This window comes from Somniosus microcephalus, unplaced genomic scaffold (genome assembly GCF_052327205.1).
Source record: "Somniosus microcephalus isolate GS21.2 unplaced genomic scaffold, FLI_Smic_1.0 unresolved_chr1, whole genome shotgun sequence".
Classification (NCBI taxonomy): domain Eukaryota; kingdom Metazoa; phylum Chordata; class Chondrichthyes; order Squaliformes; family Somniosidae; genus Somniosus; species Somniosus microcephalus.
The window spans coordinates 4,405,204-4,424,409 of NW_028225179.1; the positions used below are offsets into that span (position 1 = coordinate 4,405,204).

The following is a 19,206-nucleotide window of genomic DNA, read 5'->3' on the forward strand; positions in this document are numbered from 1 at the left end:
AACTGAAGCAGCGGAAGGCCTTTTGCTTACATTATGCTGATTGTACATTTTCAACATTGTAGATCCGTGTGCATGGGCAGGATAAGAGGTGAAGTGGACTTTCTTTCAGGGTATTTCTGCTTAGATGCAAAAACCAGGAAATGGAATGGCTGAGAGCAGTGCATGGTTGAGAGGAGGTGGCCGAGAGGTTGAGGCGATGGACTGTTAATCGAGAATGCGGATCCCATCCTCGTCGTTATTACGTTTGATACTGGTCCCCTTTCCGAGCTTTTAACTGAAAATTGCCGAAAATAAACTTTCAAATGCAATTTCGTCAGAATCGCCCTGGTGCTCCTGGTCTGGGCCCCATGCATTACTCATATCTTGTTAAAATTAAAAGAGACCACTGCAATTCTTCAACATCTTGAATGAATGTGGAGCAGTGATCGTGATTCGGAGATTGTCGAACTCCTCCTTTCTTCTGCTGAGATTGTCACCGAATGAAAGATTAGCGGGACCAGAGGCAAATGTTTAGGGAGCAGAAACATAAATTTCTCCTTTAGGAGGCAATGTAATTTCGAAAATATTTATCAACCTTAATGAAGAGATTTTCTGTTTTAGTGTCTTTGGTTGAGAGCTAAATAATGGGCGAGAAATCCTCGTTCTTTTCGGCATACTCTCATGGGATCGGAGGGCCCGGTTTAACGTCTTACCAGCAAGACGGGGGCACCAACAGTGCAGCACTACCTCAGTAATGCACTGGAGTGTCAGCCTGGATTATGTGCTCAAGTCTCTGGAGTGCTGCTTGACTTTGCTGCCGCTGAGCCACGGCTGACACCTACACTCAGTTCATTTGGCTGGAGAGAAATGACGGAGATAAATGGAAAAATTATAATGGAGTAAACCTTCAATTTGTCGTCCAGCAGAAGAGCGGGCATTGTAATCGGCCGCCTATTATAGAAACAGTCCGATTTATGTTGCCATCGATTTCATAAGCATTGAAAATCAGGCCTGTCTTTAATGGAATGGGTCGTGGTCAGTTGTTAATCACTCTGGGTCTGTTTACACCGGGAGTGCTCACAGTCCCGGATCATTCTGTGTCTGTTTAAAATGGCAGAGCTCACAGTCCCGGATCATTCCGTTTTTTTTTAACGTAGAGCGATTTCAGCTTTCATCACTGAGGTGTTGAGTTTAACTAAATGTGTCGGGGCTCGTCCGGGATTTGAACCCGGGACCTCTCGCATTTTAAGCCACAGAAATTCCCTAAGCGAGAATCATACCCCTAGACCAACGAGCCGCCGATGTTATGTTGCAAGTTGCATTGCGATTCCCTGCGCTGGTGCAAACCCAGCTCGCAGAAGTCCTGTTCATTCAGTTAAAATATGTTTATCTTTTCCTCAATCCGTTTCTTTTTGGCGAGCATTTTAATTGAATCTGATCACAATTCTCCCCATAAAAAGAGGTACAGCCGCATCAGTGGCCGCGTGGCCTAATGGATAAGGCGTCTGACTTCGGTTGCGAGGTATTTCAGTTATCAGACGATTGCAGGTTCGAGTCCTGCCGCGGTCGTTCAATTAACTCGGCGACACTTTTTCTGTTCTGAATCTGGCTTCAAACCGACCATTTTTGACAGTCCCTCAACTGAAGCAGCGGAAGGCCTTTTGCTTACATTATGCTGATTGTACATTTTCAACATTGTAGATCCGTGTGCATGGGCAGGATAAGAGGTGAAGTGGACTTTCTTTCAGGGTATTTCTGCTTAGATGCAAAAACCAGGAAATGGAATGGCTGAGAGCAGTGCATGGTTGAGACGAGGTGGCCGAGAGGTTGAGGCGATGGACTGTTAATCGAGAATGCGGATCCCATCCTCGTCGTTATTACGTTTGATACTGGTCCCCTTTCCGTGCTTTTAACTGAAAATTGCCTAAAATAAACTTTCAAATGCAATTTCGTCAGAATCGCCCTGGTGCTCCTGGTCTGTGCCCCATGCATTACTCATATCTTGTTAAAATTAAAAGAGACCACTGCAATTCTTCAACATCTTGAATGAATGTGGAGCAGTGATCATGATTCGGAGATTGTCGAACTCCTCCTTTCTTCTGCTGAGATTGTCACCGAATGAAAGATTAGCGGGACCAGAGGCAAATGTTTAGGGAGCAGAAACATAAATTTCTCCTTTAGGAGGCAATGTAATTTCAAAAATATTTATCAACCTTAATGAAGAGATTTTCTGTTTTAGTGTCTTTGGTTGAGAGCTAAATAATGGGCGAGAAATCCTCGTTCTTTTCGGCATACTCTCATGGGATCGGAGGGCCCGGTTTAACGTCTTACCAGCAAGACGGGGGCACCAACAGTGCAGCACTACCTCAGTACTGCACTGGAGTGTCAGCCTGGATTATGTGCTCAAGTCTCTGGAGTGCTGCTTGACTTTGCTGCCGCTGAGCCACTGCTGACACCTACACTCAGTTCATTTGGCTGGAGAGAAATGACGGAGATAAATGGAAAAATTATAATGGAGTAAACCTTCAATTTGTCGTCCAGCAGAAGAGCGGGCATTGTAATCGGCCGCCTATTATAGAAACAGTCCGATTTATGTTGCCATCGATTTCATAAGCATTGAAAATCAGGCCTGTCTTTAATGGAATGGGTCGTGGTCAGTTGTTAATCACTCTGGGTCTGTTTACACCGGGTGTGCTCACAGTCCCGGATCATTCTGTGTCTGTTTAAAATGGCAGAGCTCACAGTCCCGGATCATTCCGTTTTTTTTAACGTAGAGCGATTTCAGCTTTCATCACTGAGGTGTTGAGTTTAACTAAATGTGTCGGGGCTCGTCCGGGATTTGAACCCCGGACCTCTCGCATTTTAAGCCACAGAAATTCCCTAAGCGAGAATCATACCACTAGATCAACGAGCCGCCGATGTTATGCTTCAAGTTGCATTGCGATTCCCTGCGCTGGTGCAAACCCAGCTCGCAGAAGTCCTGTTCATTCAGTTAAAATATGTTTATCTTTTCCTCAATCCGTTTCTTTTTGGCGAGCATTTTAATTGAATCTGCTCACAATTCTCCCCATAAAAAGAGGTACAGCCGCATCAGTGGCCGCGTGGCCTAATGGATAAGGCGTCTGACTTCGGTTGCGAGGTATTTCAGTTATCAGACGATTGCAGGTTCGAGTCCTGCCGCGGTCGTTCAATTAACTCGGCGACATTTTTTCTGTTCTGAATCTGGCTTCAAACCGACCATTTTTGACAGTCCCTCAACTGAAGCAGCGGAAGGCCTTTTGCTTACATTAAGCTGATTGTACATTTTCAACATTGTAGATCTGTGTGCATGGGCAGGATAAGAGGTGAAGTGGACTTTCTTTCAGGGTATTTCTGCATGGATGCAAAAACCAGGAAATGGAATGACTGAGAGCAGTGCATGGTTGAGACGAGGTGGCCGAGAGGTTGAGGCGATGGACTGTTAATCGAGAATGCGGATCCCATCCACGTCGTTATTACGTTTGATACTGGTCCCCTTTCCGAGCTTTTAACTGAAAATTGCCTAAAATAAACTTTCAAATGCAATTTCGTCAGAATCGCCCTGGTGCTCCTGGTCTGTGCCCCATGCATTACTCATATCTTGTTAAAATTAAAAGAGACCACTGCAATTCTTCAACATCTTGAATGAATGTGGAGCAGTGATCATGATTCGGAGATTGTCGAACTCCTCCTTTCTTCTGCTGAGATTGTCACCGAATGAAAGATTAGCGGGACCAGAGGCAAATGTTTAGGGAGCAGAAACATAAATTTCTCCTTTAGGAGGGAATGTAATTTCAAAAATATTTATCAACCTTAATGAAGAGATTTTCTGTTTTAGTGTCTTTGGTTGAGAGCTAAATAATGGGCGAGAAATCCTCGTTCTTTTCGGCATACTCTCATGGGATCGGAGGGCCCGGTTTAACGTCTTACCAGCAAGACGGTGGCAACAACAGTGCAGCACTACCTCAGTACTGCACTGGAGTGTCAGCCTGGATTATGTGCTCAAGTCTCTGGAGTGCTGCTTGACTTTGCTGCCGCTGAGCCACGGCTGACACCTACACTCAGTTCATTTGGCTGGAGAGAAATGACGGAGATAAATGGAAAAATTATAATGGAGTAAACCTTCAATTTGTCGTCCAGCAGAAGAGCGGGCATTGTAATCGGCCGCCTATTATAGAAACAGTCCGATTTATGTTGCCATCGATTTCATAAGCATTGAAAATCAGGCCTGTCTTTAATGGAATGGGTCGTGGTCAGTTGTTAATCACTCTGGGTCTGTTTAAACCGGGAGTGCTCACAGTCCCGGATCATTCTGTGTCTGTTTAAAATGGCAGAGCTCACAGTCCCGGATCATTCCGTTTTTTTTAACGTAGAGCGATTTCAGCTTTCATCACTGAGGTGTTGAGTTTAACTAAATGTGTCGGGGCTCGTCTAGGATTTGAACCCGGGACCTCTCGCATTTTAAGCCACAGAAATTCCCTAAGCGAGAATCATACCCCTAGACCAACGAGCCGCCGATGTTATGTTTCAAGTTGCATTGCGATTCCCTGCGCTGGTGCAAACCCAGCTCGCAGAAGTCCTGTTCATTCAGTGAAAATATGTTTATCTTTTCCTCAATCCGTTTCTTTTTGGCGAGCATTTTAATTGAACCTGATCACAATTCTCCCCATAAAAAGTGGTACAGCCGCATCAGTGGCCCCTTGGCCTAATGGATAAGGCGTCTGACTTCGGTTGCGAGGTATTTCAATTATCAGACGATTGCAGGTTCGAGTCCTGCCGCGGTCGTTCAATTAACTCGGCGACACTTTTTCTGTTCTGAATCTGGCTTCAAACCGACCATTTTTGACAGTCCCTCAACTGAAGCAGCGGAAGGCCTTTTGCTTACATTATGCTGATTGTACATTTTCAACATTGTAGATCTCTGTGCATGGGCAGGATAAGAGGTGAAGTGGACTTTCTTTCAGGGTATTTCTGCTTAGATGCAAAAACCAGGAAATGGAATGGCTGAGAGCAGTGCATGGTTGAGACGAGGTGGCCGAGAGGTTGAGGCGATGGACTGTTAATCGAGAATGCGGATCCCATCCTCGTCGTTATTACGTTTGATACTGGTCCGCTTTCCGAGCTTTTAACTGAAAATTGCCTAAAATAAACTTTCAAATGCAATTTCGTCAGAATCGCCCTGGTGCTCCTGGTCTGTGCCCCATGCATTACTCATATCTTGTTAAAATTAAAAGAGACCACTGCAATTCTTCAACATCTTGAATGAATGTGGAGCAGCGATCGTGATTCGGAGATTGTCGAACTCCTCCTTTCTTCTGCTGAGATTGTCACCGAATGAAAGATTAGCGGGACCAGAGGCAAATGTTTAGGGAGCAGAAACATAAATTTCTCCTTTAGGAGGCAATGTAATTTCAAAAATATTTATCAACCTTAATGAAGAGATTTTCTGTTTTAGTGTCTTTGGTTGAGAGCTAAATAATGGGCGAGAAATCCTCGTTCTTTTCGGCATACTCTCATGGGATCGGAGGGCCCGGTTTAACGTCTTACCAGCAAGACGGGGGCACCAACAGTGCAGCACTACCTCAGTACTGCACTGGAGTGTCAGCCTGGATTATGTGCTCAATCTCTGGAGTGCTGCTTGACTTTGCTGCCGCTGAGCCACGGCTGACACCTACACTCAGTTCATTTGGCTGGAGAGAAATGACGGAGATAAATGGAAAAATTATAATGGAGTAAACCTTCAATTTGTCGTCCAGCAGAAGAGCGGGCATTGTAATCGGCCGCCTATTATAGAAACAGTCCGATTTATGTTGCCATCGATTTCATAAGCATTGAAAATCAGGCCTGTCTTTAATGGAATGGGTCGTGGTCAGTTGTTAATCATTCTGTGTCTGTTTAAAATGGCAGAGCTCACAGTCCCGGATCATTCCGTTTTTTTTAACGTAGAGCGATTTCAGCTTTCATCACTGAGGTGTTGAGTTTAACTAAATGTGTCGGGGCTCGTCCGGGATTTGAACCCGGGACCTCTCGCATTTTAAGCCACAGAAATTCCCTAAGCGAGAATCATACCCCTAGACCAACGAGCCGCCGATGTTATGTTTCAAGTTGCATTGCGATTCCCTGCGCTGGTGCAAACCCAGCTCGCAGAAGTCCTGTTCATTCAGTGAAAATATGTTTATCTTTTCCTCAATCCGTTTCTTTTTGGCGAGCATTTTAATTGAACCTGATCACAATTCTCCCCATAAAAAGTGGTACAGCCGCATCAGTGGCCCCTTGGCCTAATGGATAAGGCGTCTGACTTCGGTTGCGAGGTATTTCAATTATCAGACGATTGCAGGTTCGAGTCCTGCCGCGGTCGTTCAATTAACTCGGCGACACTTTTTCTGTTCTGAATCTGGCTTCAAACCGACCATTTTTGACAGTCCCTCAACTGAAGCAGCGGAAGGCCTTTTGCTTACATTATGCTGATTGTACATTTTCAACATTGTAGATCTCTGTGCATGGGCAGGATAAGAGGTGAAGTGGACTTTCTTTCAGGGTATTTCTGCTTAGATGCAAAAACCAGGAAATGGAATGGCTGAGAGCAGTGCATGGTTGAGACGAGGTGGCCGAGAGGTTGAGGCGATGGACTGTTAATCGAGAATGCGGATCCCATCCTCGTCGTTATTACGTTTGATACTGGTCCGCTTTCCGAGCTTTTAACTGAAAATTGCCTAAAATAAACTTTCAAATGCAATTTCGTCAGAATCGCCCTGGTGCTCCTGGTCTGTGCCCCATGCATTACTCATATCTTGTTAAAATTAAAAGAGACCACTGCAATTCTTCAACATCTTGAATGAATGTGGAGCAGTGATCGTGATTCGGAGATTGTCGAACTCCTCCTTTCTTCTGCTGAGATTGTCACCGAATGAAAGATTAGCGGGACCAGAGGCAAATGTTTAGGGAGCAGAAACATAAATTTCTCCTTTAGGAGGCAATGTAATTTCAAAAATATTTATCAACCTTAATGAAGAGATTTTCTGTTTTAGTGTCTTTGGTTGAGAGCTAAATAATGGGCGAGAAATCCTCGTTCTTTTCGGCATACTCTCATGGGATCGGAGGGCCCGGTTTAACGTCTTACCAGCAAGACGGGGGCACCAACAGTGCAGCACTACCTCAGTACTGCACTGGAGTGTCAGCCTGGATTATGTGCTCAAGTCTCTGGAGTGCTGCTTGACTTTGCTGCCGCTGAGCCACGGCTGACACCTACACTCAGTTCATTTGGCTGGAGAGAAATGACGGAGATAAATGGAAAAATTATAATGGAGTAAACCTTCAATTTGTCGTCCAGCAGAAGAGCGGGCATTGTAATCGGCCGCCTATTATAGAAACAGTCCGATTTATGTTGCCATCGATTTCATAAGCATTGAAAATCAGGCCTGTCTTTAATGGAATGGGTCGTGGTCAGTTGTTAATCATTCTGTGTCTGTTTAAAATGGCAGAGCTCACAGTCCCGGATCATTCCGTTTTTTTTAACGTAGAGCGATTTCAGCTTTCATCACTGAGGTGTTGAGTTTAACTAAATGTGTCGGGGCTCGTCCGGGATTTGAACCCGGGACCTCTCGCATTTTAAGCCACAGAAATTCCCTAAGCGAGAATCATACCCCTAGATCAACGAGCCGCCGATGTTATGCTTCAAGTTGCATTGCGATTCCCTGCGCTGGTGCAAACCCAGCTCGCAGAAGTCCTGTTCATTCAGTTAAAATATGTTTATCTTTTCCTCAATCCGTTTCTTTTTGGCGAGCATTTTAATTGAATCTGATCACAATTCTCCCCATAAAAAGAGATCCAGCCGCATTAGTGGCCGCGTGGCCTAATGGATAAGGCGTCTGACTTCGGTTTCGAGGTATTTCATTTATCAGACGATTGCAGGTTCGAGTCCTGCCGCGGTCGTTCAATTAACTCAGCGACACTTTTTCTGTTCTGAATCTGGCTTCAAACCGACCATTTTTGACAGTCCCTCAACTGAAGCAGCGGAAGGCCTTTTGCTTACATTAAGCTGATTGTACATTTTCAACATTGTAGATCTGTGTGCATGGGCAGGATAAGAGGTGAAGTGGACTTTCTTTCAGGGTATTTCTGCTTAGATGCAAAAACCAGGAAATGGAATGGCTGAGAGCAGTGCATGGTTGAGACGAGGCGGCCGAGAGGTTGAGGCGATGGACTGTTAATCGAGAATGCGGATCCCATCCTCGTCGTTATTACGTTTGATACTGGTCCCCTTTCCGAGCTTTTAACTGAAAATTGCCTAAAATAAACTTTCAAATGCAATTTCGTCAGAATCGCCCTGGTGCTCCTGGTCTGTGCCCCATGCATTACTCATATCTTGTTAAAATTAAAAGAGACCACTGCAATTCTTCAACATCTTGAATGAATGTGGAGCAGTGATCGTGATTCGGAGATTGTCGAACTCCTCCTTTCTTCTGCTGAGATTGTCACCGAATGAAAGATTAGCGGGACCAGAGGCAAATGTTTAGGGGCAGAAACATAAATTTCTCCTTTAGGAGGCAATGTAATTTCAAAAATATTTATCAACCTTAATGAAGAGATTTTCTGTTTTAGTGTCTTTGGTTGAGAGCTAAATAATGGGCGAGAAATCCTCGTTCTTTTCGGCATACTCTCATGGGATCGGAGGGCCCGGTTTAACGTCTTTCCAGCAAGACGGGGGCAACAACAGTGCAGCACTACCTCAGTACTGCACTGGAGTGTCAGCCTGGATTATGTGCTCAAGTCTCTGGAGTGCTGCTTGACTTTGCTGCCGCTGAGCCACGGCTGATACCTACACTCAGTTCATTTGGCTGGAGAGAAATGACGGAGATAAATGGAAAAATTATAATGGAGTAAACCTTCAATTTGTCGTCCAGCAGAAGAGCGGGCATTGTAATCGGCCGCCTATTATAGAAACAGTCCGATTTATGTTGCCATCGATTTCATAAGCATTGAAAATCAGGCCTGTCTTTAATGGAATGGGTCGTGGTCAGTTGTTAATCACTCTGGGTCTGTTTAAACCGGGAGTGCTCACAGTCCCGGATCATTCTGTGTCTGTTTAAAATGGCAGAGCTCACAGTCCCGGATCATTCCGTTTTTTTTAACGTAGAGCGATTTCAGCTTTCATCACTGAGGTGTTGAGTTTAACTAAATGTGTCGGGGCTCGTCCAGGATTTGAACCCGGGACCTCTCGCATTTTAAGCCACAGAAATTCCCTAAGCGAGAATCATACCCCTAGACCAACGAGCCGCCGATTTTATGTTTCAAGTTGCATTGCGATTCCCTGCGCTGGTGCAAACCCAGCTCGCAGAAGTCCTGTTCATTCAGTTAAATATGTTTATCTTTTCCTCAATCCGTTTCTTTTTGGCGAGCATTTTAATTGAATCTGATCACAATTCTCCCCATAAAAAGAGGTAAGCCGCATCAGTGGCCGCGTGGCCTAATGGATAAGGCGTCTGACTTCGGTTACGAGGTATTTCAGTTATCTAGATGATTACAGGTTCGAGTCCTGCCGCGGTCGTTCAATTAAATCGGCGACACTTTTTCTGTTCTGAATCTGGCTTCAAACCGACCATTTTTGACAGTCCCTCAACTGAAGCAGCGGAAGGCCTTTTGCTTACATTATGCTGATTGTACATTTTCAACATTGTAGATCTGTGTGCATGGGCAGGATAAGAGGTGAAGTGGACTTTCTTTCAGGGTATTTCTGCTTAGATGCAAATAACAGGAAAAGGAATGGCTGAGAGCAGTGCATGGTTGAGACGAGGTGGCCGAGAGGTTGAGGCGATGGACTGTTAATCGAGAATGCGGATCCCATCCTCGTCGTTATTACGTTTGATACTGGTCCCCTTTCCGAGCTTTTAATTGAAAATTGCCTAAAATAAACATTCAAATGCAATTTCGTCAGAATCGCCCTGGTGCTCCTGGTCTGTGCCCCATGCATTACTCATATCTTGTTAAAATTAAAAGAGACCACTGCAATTCTTCAACATCTTGAATGAATGTGGAGCAGTGGTCGTGATTCGGAGATTGTCGAACTCCTCCTTTCTTCTGCTGAGATTGTCACCGATTGCAAGATTAGCGGGACCAGAGGCAAATGTTTAGGGAGCAGAAACATAAATTTCTCCTTTAGGAGGCAATGTAATTTCAAAAATATTTATCAACCTGAATGAAGAGATTTTCTGTTTTAGTGTCTTTGGTTGAGAGCGAAATAATGGGCGAGAAATCCTCGTTCTTTTCGGCATACTCTCATGGGATCGGAGGGCCCGGCTTAACGTCTTACCTGCAAGACGGGGGCACCAACAGTGCAGCACTACCTCAGTACTGCACTGGAGTGTCAGCCTGGATTATGTGCTCAATCTCTGGAGTGCTGCTTGACTTTGCTGCCGCTGAGCCACGGCTGACACCTACACTCAGTTCATTTGGCTGGAGATAAATGGAAAAATTAAAATGGAGTAAACCTTCAATTTGTCGTCCAGCAGAAGAGCGGGCATTGTAATCGGCCGCCTATTATAGAAACAGTCCGATTTATGTTGCCATCGATTTCATAAGCATTGAAAATCAGGCCTGTCTTTAATGGAATGGGTCGTGGTCAGTTGTTAATCACTCTGGGTCTGTTTACACCGGGAGTGCTCACAGTCCCGGATCATTCTGTGTCTGTTTGAAATGGCAGAGCTCACAGTCCCGGATCATTCCGTTTTTTTTAACGTAGAGCGATTTCAGCTTTCATCACTGAGGTGTTGAGTTTAACTAAATGTGTCGGGGCTCGTCCGGGATTTGAACCTGGGACCTCTCGCATTTTAAGCCACAGAAATTCCCTAAGCGAGAATCATACCCCTAGATCAACGAGCCGCCGATGTTATGCTTCAAGTTGCATTGCGATTCCCTGCGCTGGTGCAAACCCAGCTCGCAGAAGTCCTGTTCATTCAGTTAAAATATGTTTATCTTTTCCTCAATCCGTTTCTTTTTGGCGAGCATTTTAATTGAATCTGATCACAATTCTCCCCATAAAAAGAGATCCAGCCGCATCAGTGGCCGCGTGGCCTAATGGATAAGGCGTCTGACTTCGGTTTCGAGGTATTTCAGTTATCAGACGATTGCAGGTTCGAGTCCTGCCGCGGTCGTTCAATTAACTTGGCGACACTTTTTCTGTTCTGAATCTGGCTTCAAACCGACCATTTTTGACAGTCCCTCAACTGAAGCAGCGGAAGGCCTTTTGCTTACATTAAGCTGATTATACATTTTCAACATTGTGGATCTGTGTGCATGGGCAGGATAAGAGGTGAAGTGGACTTTCTTTCAGGGTATTTCTGCTTAGATGCAAAAACCAGGAAATGGAATGGCTGAGAGCAGTGCATGGTTGAGACGAGGTGGCCGAGAGGTTGAGGCGATGGACTGTTAATCGAGAATACGGATCCCATCCTCGTCGTTATTACGTTTGATACTGGTCCCCTTTCCGAGCTTTTAACTGAAAATTGCCTAAAATAAACTTTCAAATGCAATTTCGTCAGAATCGCCCTGGTGCTCCTGGTCTGTGCCCCATGCATTACTCATATCTTGTTAAAATTAAAAGAGACCACTGCAATTCTTCAACATCTTGAATGAATGTGGAGCAGTGATCGTGATTCGGAGTTTGTCGAACTCCTCCTTTCTTCTGCTGAGATTGTCACCGAATGAAAGATTAGCGGGACCAGAGGCAAATGTTTAGGGGCAGAAACATAAAATTCTCCTTTAGGAGGCAATGTAATTTCAAAAATATTTATCAACCTTAATGAAGAGATTTTCTGTTTTAGTGTCTTTGGTTGAGAGCTAAATAATGGGCGAGAAATCCTCGTTCTTTTCGGCATACTCTCATGGGATCGGAGGGCCCGGTTTAACGTCTTACCAGCAAGACGGGGGCAACAACAATGCAGCACTACCTCAGTACTGCACTGGAGTGTCAGCCTGGATTATGTGCTCAAGTCTCTGGAGTGCTGCTTGACTTTGCTGCCGCTGAGCCACGGCTGACACCTACACTCAGTTCATTTGGCTGGAGAGAAATGGAAAAATTAAAATGGAGTAAACCTTCAATTTGTCGTCCAGCAGAAGAGCGGGCATTGTAATCGGCCGCCTATTATAGAAACAGTCCGATTTATGTTGCCATCGATTTCATAAGCATTGAAAATCAGGCCTGTCTTTAATGGAATGGGTCGTGGTCAGTTGTTAATCACTCTGGGTCTGTTTACACCGGGAGTGCTCACAGTCCCGGATCATTCTGTGTCTGTTTAAAATGGCAGAGCTCACAGTCCCGGATCATTCCGTTTTTTTTAACGTAGAGCGATTTCAGCTTTCATCACTGAGGTGTTGAGTTTAACGAAATGTGTCGGGGCTCGTCCGGGATTTGAACCCGGGATCTCTCACATTTTAAGCCACAGAAATTCCCGAAGCGAGAATCATACCCCGAGACCAACGAGCCGCCGATGTTATGTTTCAAGTTGCATTGCGATTCCCTGCGCTGGTGCAAACCCAGCTCGCAGAAGTCCTGTTCATTCAGTTAAAATATGTTTATCTTTTCCTCAATCCGTTTCTTTTTGGCGAGCATTTTAATTGAATCTGATCACAATTCTCCCCATAAAAAGAGGTATAGCTGCATCAGTGGCCGCGTGGCCTAATGGATAAGGCGTCTGACTTCGTTTGTTCGAGGTATTTCAGTTATAAGACGATTGCAGGTTCGGGTCCTGCCGCGGTCGTTCAATTAACTCGGCGACACTTTTTCTGTTCTGAATCTGGCTTCAAACCGACCATTTTTGACAGTCCCTCAACTGAAGCAGCGGAAGGCCTTTTGCTTACATTAAGCTGATTGTACATTTTCAACATTGTAGATCTGTGTGCATGGGCAGGATAAGAGGTGAAGTGGACTTTCTTTCAGGGTATTTCTGCTTAGATGCAAAAACCAGGAAATGGAATGGCTGAGAGCAGTGCATGGTTGAGACGAGGTGGCCGAGAGGTTGAGGCGATGGACTGTTAATCGAGAATGCGGATCCCATCCTCGTCGTTATTACGTTTGATACTGGTCCCCTTTCCGAGCTTTTAACTGAAACTTGCCTAAAATAAACTTTCAAATGCAATTTCGTCAGAATCGCCCTGGTGCTCCTGGTCTGTGCCCCATGCATTACTCATATCTTGTTAAAATTAAAAGAGACCACTGCAATTCTTCAACATCTTGAATGAATGTGGAGCAGTGATCGTGATTCGGAGATTGTCGAACTCCTCCTTTCTTCTGCTGAGATTGTCACCGAATGAAGGATTAGCGGGACCAGAGGCAAATGTTTAGGGAGCAGAAACATAAATTTCTCCTTTAGGAGTCAATGTAATTTCAAAAATATTTATCAACCTTATTGAAGAGATTTTCTGTTTTAGTGTCTTTGGTTGAGAGCTAAATAATGGGCGAGAAATCCTCGTTCTTTTCGGCATACTCTCATGGGATCGGAGGGCCCGGTTTAACGTCTTACCAGCAAGACGGGGGCACCAACAGTGCAGCACTACCTCAGTACTGCACTGGAGTGTCAGCCTGGATTATGTGCTCAAGTCTCTGGAGTGCTGCTTCATTTTGCTGCCGCTGAGCCACGGCTGACACCTACACTCAGTTCATTTGGCTGGAGATAAATGGAAAAATTATAATGGAGTAAACCTTCAATTTGTCGTCCAGCAGAAGAGCGGGCATTGTAATCGGCCGCCTATTATAGAAACAGTCCGATTTATGTTGCCATCGATTTCATAAGCATTGAAAATCAGGCCTGTCTTTAATGGAATGGGTCGTGGTCAGTTGTTAATCACTCTGGGTCTGTTTCCACCGGGAGTGCTCACAGTCCCGGATCATTCTGTGTCTGTTTAAAATGGCAGAGCTCACAGTCCCGGATCATTCCGTTTTTTTTAACGTAGAGCGATTTCAAGCTTTCATCACTGAGGTGTTGAGTTTAACTAAATGTGTCGGGGCTCGTCCGGGATTTGAACCCGGGACCTCTCGCATTTTAAGCCATAGAAATTCCCGAAGCGAGAATCATACCCCTAGACCAACGAGCCGCCGATGTTATGTTTCAAGTTGCATTCGGATTCCCTGCGCTGGTGCAAACCCAGCTCGCAGAAGTCCTGTTCATTCAGTTAAAATATGTTTATCTTTTCCTCAATCCGTTTCTTTTTGGCGAGCATTTTAATTGAATCTGATCACAATTCTCCCCATAAAAAGAGGTACAGCCGCATCAGTGGCCGCGTGGCCTAATGGATAAGGCGTCTGACTTCGGTTGCGAGGTATTTCAGTTATCAGACGATTGCAGGTTCGAGTCCTGCCGCGGTCGTTCAATTAACTCGGCGACACTTTTTCTGTTCTGAATCTGGCTTCAAACCGACCATTTTTGACAGTCCCTCAACTGAAGCAGCGGAAGGCCTTTTGCTTACATTAAGCTGATTGTACATTTTCAACATTGTAGATCTGTGTGCATGGGCAGGATAAGAGGTGAAGTGGACTTTCTTTCAGGGTATTTCTGCTTAGATGCAAAAACCAGGAAATGGAATGGCTGAGAGCAGTGCATGGTTGAGACGAGGTGGCCGAGAGGTTGAGGCGATGGACTGTTAATCGAGAATGCGGATCCCATCCTCGTCGTTATTACGTTTGATACTGGTCCCCTTTCCGAGCTTTTAACTGAAACTTGCCTAAAATAAACTTTCAAATGCAATTTCGTCAGAATCGCCCTGGTGCTCCTGGTCTGTGCCCCATGCATTACTCATATCTTGTTAAAATTAAAAGAGACCACTGCAATTCTTCAACATCTTGAATGAATGTGGAGCAGTGATCGTGATTCGGAGATTGTCGAACTCCTCCTTTCTTCTGCTGAGATTGTCACCGAATGAAGGATTAGCGGGACCAGAGGCAAATGTTTAGGGAGCAGAAACATAAATTTCTCCTTTAGGAGTCAATGTAATTTCAAAAATATTTATCAAACTTATTGAAGATATTTTCTGTTTTAGTGTCTTTGGTTGAGAGCTAAATAATGGGCGAGAAATCCTCGTTCTTTTCGGCATACTCTCATGGGATCGGAGGGCCCGGTTTAACGTCTTACCAGCAAGACGGGGGCACCAACAGTGCAGCACTACCTCAGTACTGCACTGGAGTGTCAGCCTGGATTATGTGCTCAAGTCTCTGGAGTGCTGCTTCATTTTGCTGCCGCTGAGCCACGGCTGACACCTACACTCAGTTCATTTGGCTGGAGATAAATGGAAAAATTATAATGGAGTAAACCTTCAATTTGTCGTCCAGCAGAAGAGCGGGCATTGTAATCGGCCGCCTATTATAGAAACAGTCCGATTTATGTTGCCATCGATTTCATAAGCATTGAAAATCAGGCCTGTCTTTAATGGAATGGGTCGTGGTCAGTTGTTAATCACTCTGGGTCTGTTTCCACCGGGAGTGCTCACAGTCCCGGATCATTCTGTGTCTGTTTAAAATGGCAGAGCTCACAGTCCCGGATCATTCCGTTTTTTTTAACGTAGAGCGATTTCAAGCTTTCATCACTGAGGTGTTGAGTTTAACTAAATGTGTCGGGGCTCGTCCGGGATTTGAACCCGGGACCTCTCGCATTTTAAGCCATAGAAATTCCCGAAGCGAGAATCATACCCCTAGACCAACGAGCCGCCGATGTTATGTTTCAAGTTGCATTCGGATTCCCTGCGCTGGTGCAAACCCAGCTCGCAGAAGTCCTGTTCATTCAGTTAAAATATGTTTATCTTTTCCTCAATCCGTTTCTTTTTGGCGAGCATTTTAATTGAATCTGATCACAATTCTCCCCATAAAAAGAGGTACAGCCGCATCAGTGGCCGCGTGGCCTAATGGATAAGGCGTCTGACTTCGGTTGCGAGGTATTTCAGTTATCAGACGATTGCAGGTTCGAGTCCTGCCGCGGTCGTTCAATTAACTCGGCGACACTTTTTCTGTTCTGAATCCGGCTTCAAACCGACCATTTTTGACAGTCCCTCAACTGAAGCAGCGGAAGGCCTTTTGCTTACATTAAGCTGATTGTACATTTTCAACATTGTAGATCTGTGTGCATGGGCAGGATAAGAGGTGAAGTGGACTTTCTTTCAGGGTATTTCTGCTTAGATGCAAAAACCAGGAAATGGAATGACTGAGAGCAGTGCATGGTTGAGACGAGGTGGCCGAGAGGTTGAGGCGATGGACTGTTAATCGAGAATGCGGATCCCATCCTCGTCGTTATTACGTTTGATACTGGTCCCCTTTCCGAGCTTTTAACTGAAAATTGCCTAAAATAAACTTTCAAATGCAATTTCGTCAGAATCGCCCTGGTGCTCCTGGTCTGTGCCCCATGCATTACTCATATCTTGTTAAAATTAAAAGAGACCACTGCAATTCTTCAACATCTTGAATGAATGTGGAGCAGTGATCGTGATTCGGAGATTGTCGAACTCCTCCTTTCTTCTGCTGAGATTGTCACCGAATGAAAGATTAGCGGGACCAGAGGCAAATGTTTAGGGAGCAGAAACATAAATTTCTCCTTTAGGAGGCAATGTAATTTCAAAAATATTTATCAACCTTAATGAAGAGATTTTCTGTTTTAGTGTCTTTGGTTGAGAGCTAAATAATGGGCGAGAAATCCTCGTTCTTTTCGGCATACTCTCATGGGATCGGAGGGCCCGGTTTAACGTCTTACCAGCAAGACGGGGGCACCAACAGTGCAGCACTACCTCAGTACTGCACTGGAGTGTCAGCCTGGATTATGTGCTCAAGTCTCTGGAGTGCTGCTTGACTTTGCTGCCGCTGAGCCACGGCTGACACCTACACTCAGTTCATTTGGCTGGAGAGAAATGACGGAGATAAATGGAAAAATTATAATGGAGTAAACCTTCAATTTGTCGTCCAGCAGAAGAGCGGGCATTGTAATCGGCCGCCTATTATAGAAACAGTCCGATTTATGTTGCCATCGATTTCATAAGCATTGAAAATCAGGCCTGTCTTTAATGGAATGGGTCGTGGTCAGTTGTTAATCACTCTGGGTCTGTTTACACCGGGAGTGCTCAGAGTCCCGGATCATTCTGTGTCTGTTTAAAATGGCAGAGCTCACAGTCCCGGATCATTCCGTTTTTTTTAACGTAGAGCGATTTCAGCTTTCATCACTGAGGTGTTGAGTTTAACTAAATGTGTCGGGGCTCGTCCGGGATTTGAACCCGGGACCTCTCGCATTTTAAGCCACAGAAATTCCCTAAGCGAGAATCATACCCCTAGATCAACGAGCCGCCGATGTTATGCTTCAAGTTGCATTGCGATTCCCTGCGCTGGTGCAAACCCAGCTCGCAGAAGTCCTGTTCATTCAGTTAAAATATGTTTATCTTTTCCTCAATCCGTTTCTTTTTGGCGAGCATTTTAATTGAATCTGATCACAATTCTCCCCATAAAAAGAGGTAAGCCGCATCAGTGGCCGCGTGGCCTAATGGATAAGGCGTTTGACTTCGGTTGCGAGGTATTTCAGTTATCAGACGATTGCAGGTTCGAGTCCTGCCGCGGTCGTTCAATTAACTCGGCGACACTTTTTCTGTTCTGAATCTGGCTTCAAACCGACCATTTTTGACAGTCCCTCAACTGAAGCAGCGGAAGGCCTTTTGCTTACATTAAGCTGATTGTACATTTTCAACATTGTAGATCTGTGTGCATGGGCAGGATAAGAGGTGAAGTGGACTTTCTTTCAGGGTATTTCTGCTTAGATGCAAATAACAGGAAATGGAATGGCTGAGAGCAGTGCATGGTTGAGACGAGGTGGCCGAGAGGTTGAGGCGATGGACTGTTAATCGAGAATGCGGATCCCATCCTCGTCGTTATTACGTTTGATACTGGTCCCCTTTCCGAGCTTTTAACTGAAAATTGCCTAAAATAAACTTTCAAATGCAATTTCGTCAGAATCGCCCTGGTGCTCCTGGTCTGTGCCCCATGCATTACTCATATCTTGTTAAAATTAAAAGAGACCACTGCAATTCTTCAACATCTTGAATGAATGTGGAGCAGTGATCGTGATTCGGAGATTTTCGAACTCCTCCTTTCTTCTGCTGAGATTGTCACCGAATGAAAGATTAGCGGGACCAGAGGCAAATGTTTAGGGAGCAGAAACATAAATTTCGCCTTTAGGAGGCAATGAAATTTCAAAAATATTTATCAACCTTAATGAAGAGATTTTCTGTTTTAGTGTCTTTGGTTGAGAGCTAAATAATGGGCGAGAAATCCTCGTTCTTTTCGGCATACTCTCATGGGATCGGAGGGCCCGGTTTAACGTCTTACCAGCAAGACGGGGGCACCAACAGTGCAGCACTACCTCAGTACTGCACTGGAGTGTCAGCCTGGATTATGTGCTCAAGTCTCTGGAGTGCTGATTGACTTTGCTGCCGCTGAGCCACGGCTGACACCTACACTCAGTTCATTTGGCTGGAGAGAAATGGAAAAATTATAATGGAGTAAACCTTCAATTTGTCGTCCAGCAGAAGAGCGGGCATTGTAATCGGCCGCCTATTATACAAACAGTCCGATTTATGTTGCCATCTGATTTCATAAGCATTGAAAATCAGGCCTGTATTTAATGGAATGGGTCGTGGTCAGTTGTTAATCACTCTGGGTCTGTTTACACCGGGAGTGCTCACAGTCCCGGATCATTCTGTGTCTGTTTAAAATGGCAGAGCTCACAGTCCCAGATCATTCCGTTTTTTTTAACGTAGAGCGATTTCAGCTTTCATCACTGAGCTGTTGAGTTTAACTAAATGTGTCGGGGCTCGTCCGGGATTTGAACCCGGGATCTCTCGCATTTTAAGCCACAGAAATTCCCGAAGCGAGAATCATACCCCTAGACCAACGAGCCGCCGATGTTATGTTTCAAGTTGCATTGCGATTCGCTGCGCTGGTGCAAACCCAGCTCGCAGAAGTCCTGTTCATTCAGTTAAAATATGTTTATCTTTTCCTCAATCCGTTTCTTTTTGGCCAGCATTTTAATTGAATCTGATCACAATTCTCCCCATAAAAAGAGGTATAGCTGCATCAGTGGCCGCGTGGCCTAATGGATAAGGCGTCTGACTTCGTTTGTTCGAGGTATTTCAGTTATAAGACGATTGCAGGTTCGGGTCCTGCCGCGGTCGTTCAATTAACTCGGCGACACT

The 19,206-nt window shown here is 45.0% G+C and overlaps 15 non-coding genes across 15 annotated transcripts; 6 read left to right on the forward strand and 9 right to left on the reverse strand.

Moving 5' to 3' along the window:
• Positions 1-1,186: 1,186 nt before the first annotated feature.
• On the reverse strand, positions 1,187-1,276 carry trnap-agg (transfer RNA proline (anticodon AGG)). Its single transcript is given in 2 exon segments — positions 1,187-1,222; positions 1,241-1,276. It is a non-coding gene; the product is annotated as a tRNA-Pro (tRNA).
• Positions 1,277-1,457: 181 nt separating this feature from the next.
• On the forward strand, positions 1,458-1,548 carry trnar-ucg (transfer RNA arginine (anticodon UCG)). Its single transcript is given in 2 exon segments — positions 1,458-1,494; positions 1,513-1,548. It is a non-coding gene; the product is annotated as a tRNA-Arg (tRNA).
• Positions 1,549-2,803: 1,255 nt separating this feature from the next.
• On the reverse strand, positions 2,804-2,893 carry trnap-agg (transfer RNA proline (anticodon AGG)). The gene is given in 2 exon segments: positions 2,804-2,839; positions 2,858-2,893. It is a non-coding gene; the product is annotated as a tRNA-Pro (tRNA).
• A 181-nt stretch (positions 2,894-3,074) lies between these two features.
• Positions 3,075-3,165, forward strand: trnar-ucg (transfer RNA arginine (anticodon UCG)). The gene is given in 2 exon segments: positions 3,075-3,111; positions 3,130-3,165. It is a non-coding gene; the product is annotated as a tRNA-Arg (tRNA).
• Positions 3,166-5,993: 2,828 nt separating this feature from the next.
• trnap-agg (transfer RNA proline (anticodon AGG)) lies at positions 5,994-6,083 on the reverse strand. Its single transcript is given in 2 exon segments — positions 5,994-6,029; positions 6,048-6,083. It is a non-coding gene; the product is annotated as a tRNA-Pro (tRNA).
• Positions 6,084-7,567: 1,484 nt separating this feature from the next.
• On the reverse strand, positions 7,568-7,657 carry trnap-agg (transfer RNA proline (anticodon AGG)). The gene is given in 2 exon segments: positions 7,568-7,603; positions 7,622-7,657. It is a non-coding gene; the product is annotated as a tRNA-Pro (tRNA).
• A 181-nt stretch (positions 7,658-7,838) lies between these two features.
• On the forward strand, positions 7,839-7,929 carry trnar-ucg (transfer RNA arginine (anticodon UCG)). Its single transcript is given in 2 exon segments — positions 7,839-7,875; positions 7,894-7,929. It is a non-coding gene; the product is annotated as a tRNA-Arg (tRNA).
• Positions 7,930-9,183: 1,254 nt separating this feature from the next.
• Positions 9,184-9,273, reverse strand: trnap-agg (transfer RNA proline (anticodon AGG)). The gene is given in 2 exon segments: positions 9,184-9,219; positions 9,238-9,273. It is a non-coding gene; the product is annotated as a tRNA-Pro (tRNA).
• Positions 9,274-11,056: 1,783 nt separating this feature from the next.
• On the forward strand, positions 11,057-11,147 carry trnar-ucg (transfer RNA arginine (anticodon UCG)). The gene is given in 2 exon segments: positions 11,057-11,093; positions 11,112-11,147. It is a non-coding gene; the product is annotated as a tRNA-Arg (tRNA).
• Positions 11,148-13,995: 2,848 nt separating this feature from the next.
• Positions 13,996-14,085, reverse strand: trnap-cgg (transfer RNA proline (anticodon CGG)). Its single transcript is given in 2 exon segments — positions 13,996-14,031; positions 14,050-14,085. It is a non-coding gene; the product is annotated as a tRNA-Pro (tRNA).
• Positions 14,086-14,266: 181 nt separating this feature from the next.
• On the forward strand, positions 14,267-14,357 carry trnar-ucg (transfer RNA arginine (anticodon UCG)). The gene is given in 2 exon segments: positions 14,267-14,303; positions 14,322-14,357. It is a non-coding gene; the product is annotated as a tRNA-Arg (tRNA).
• Positions 14,358-15,600: 1,243 nt separating this feature from the next.
• Positions 15,601-15,690, reverse strand: trnap-cgg (transfer RNA proline (anticodon CGG)). The gene is given in 2 exon segments: positions 15,601-15,636; positions 15,655-15,690. It is a non-coding gene; the product is annotated as a tRNA-Pro (tRNA).
• Positions 15,691-15,871: 181 nt separating this feature from the next.
• trnar-ucg (transfer RNA arginine (anticodon UCG)) lies at positions 15,872-15,962 on the forward strand. Its single transcript is given in 2 exon segments — positions 15,872-15,908; positions 15,927-15,962. It is a non-coding gene; the product is annotated as a tRNA-Arg (tRNA).
• A 1,255-nt stretch (positions 15,963-17,217) lies between these two features.
• trnap-agg (transfer RNA proline (anticodon AGG)) lies at positions 17,218-17,307 on the reverse strand. The gene is given in 2 exon segments: positions 17,218-17,253; positions 17,272-17,307. It is a non-coding gene; the product is annotated as a tRNA-Pro (tRNA).
• A 1,514-nt stretch (positions 17,308-18,821) lies between these two features.
• Positions 18,822-18,911, reverse strand: trnap-cgg (transfer RNA proline (anticodon CGG)). The gene is given in 2 exon segments: positions 18,822-18,857; positions 18,876-18,911. It is a non-coding gene; the product is annotated as a tRNA-Pro (tRNA).
• Positions 18,912-19,206: the final 295 nt, after the last annotated feature.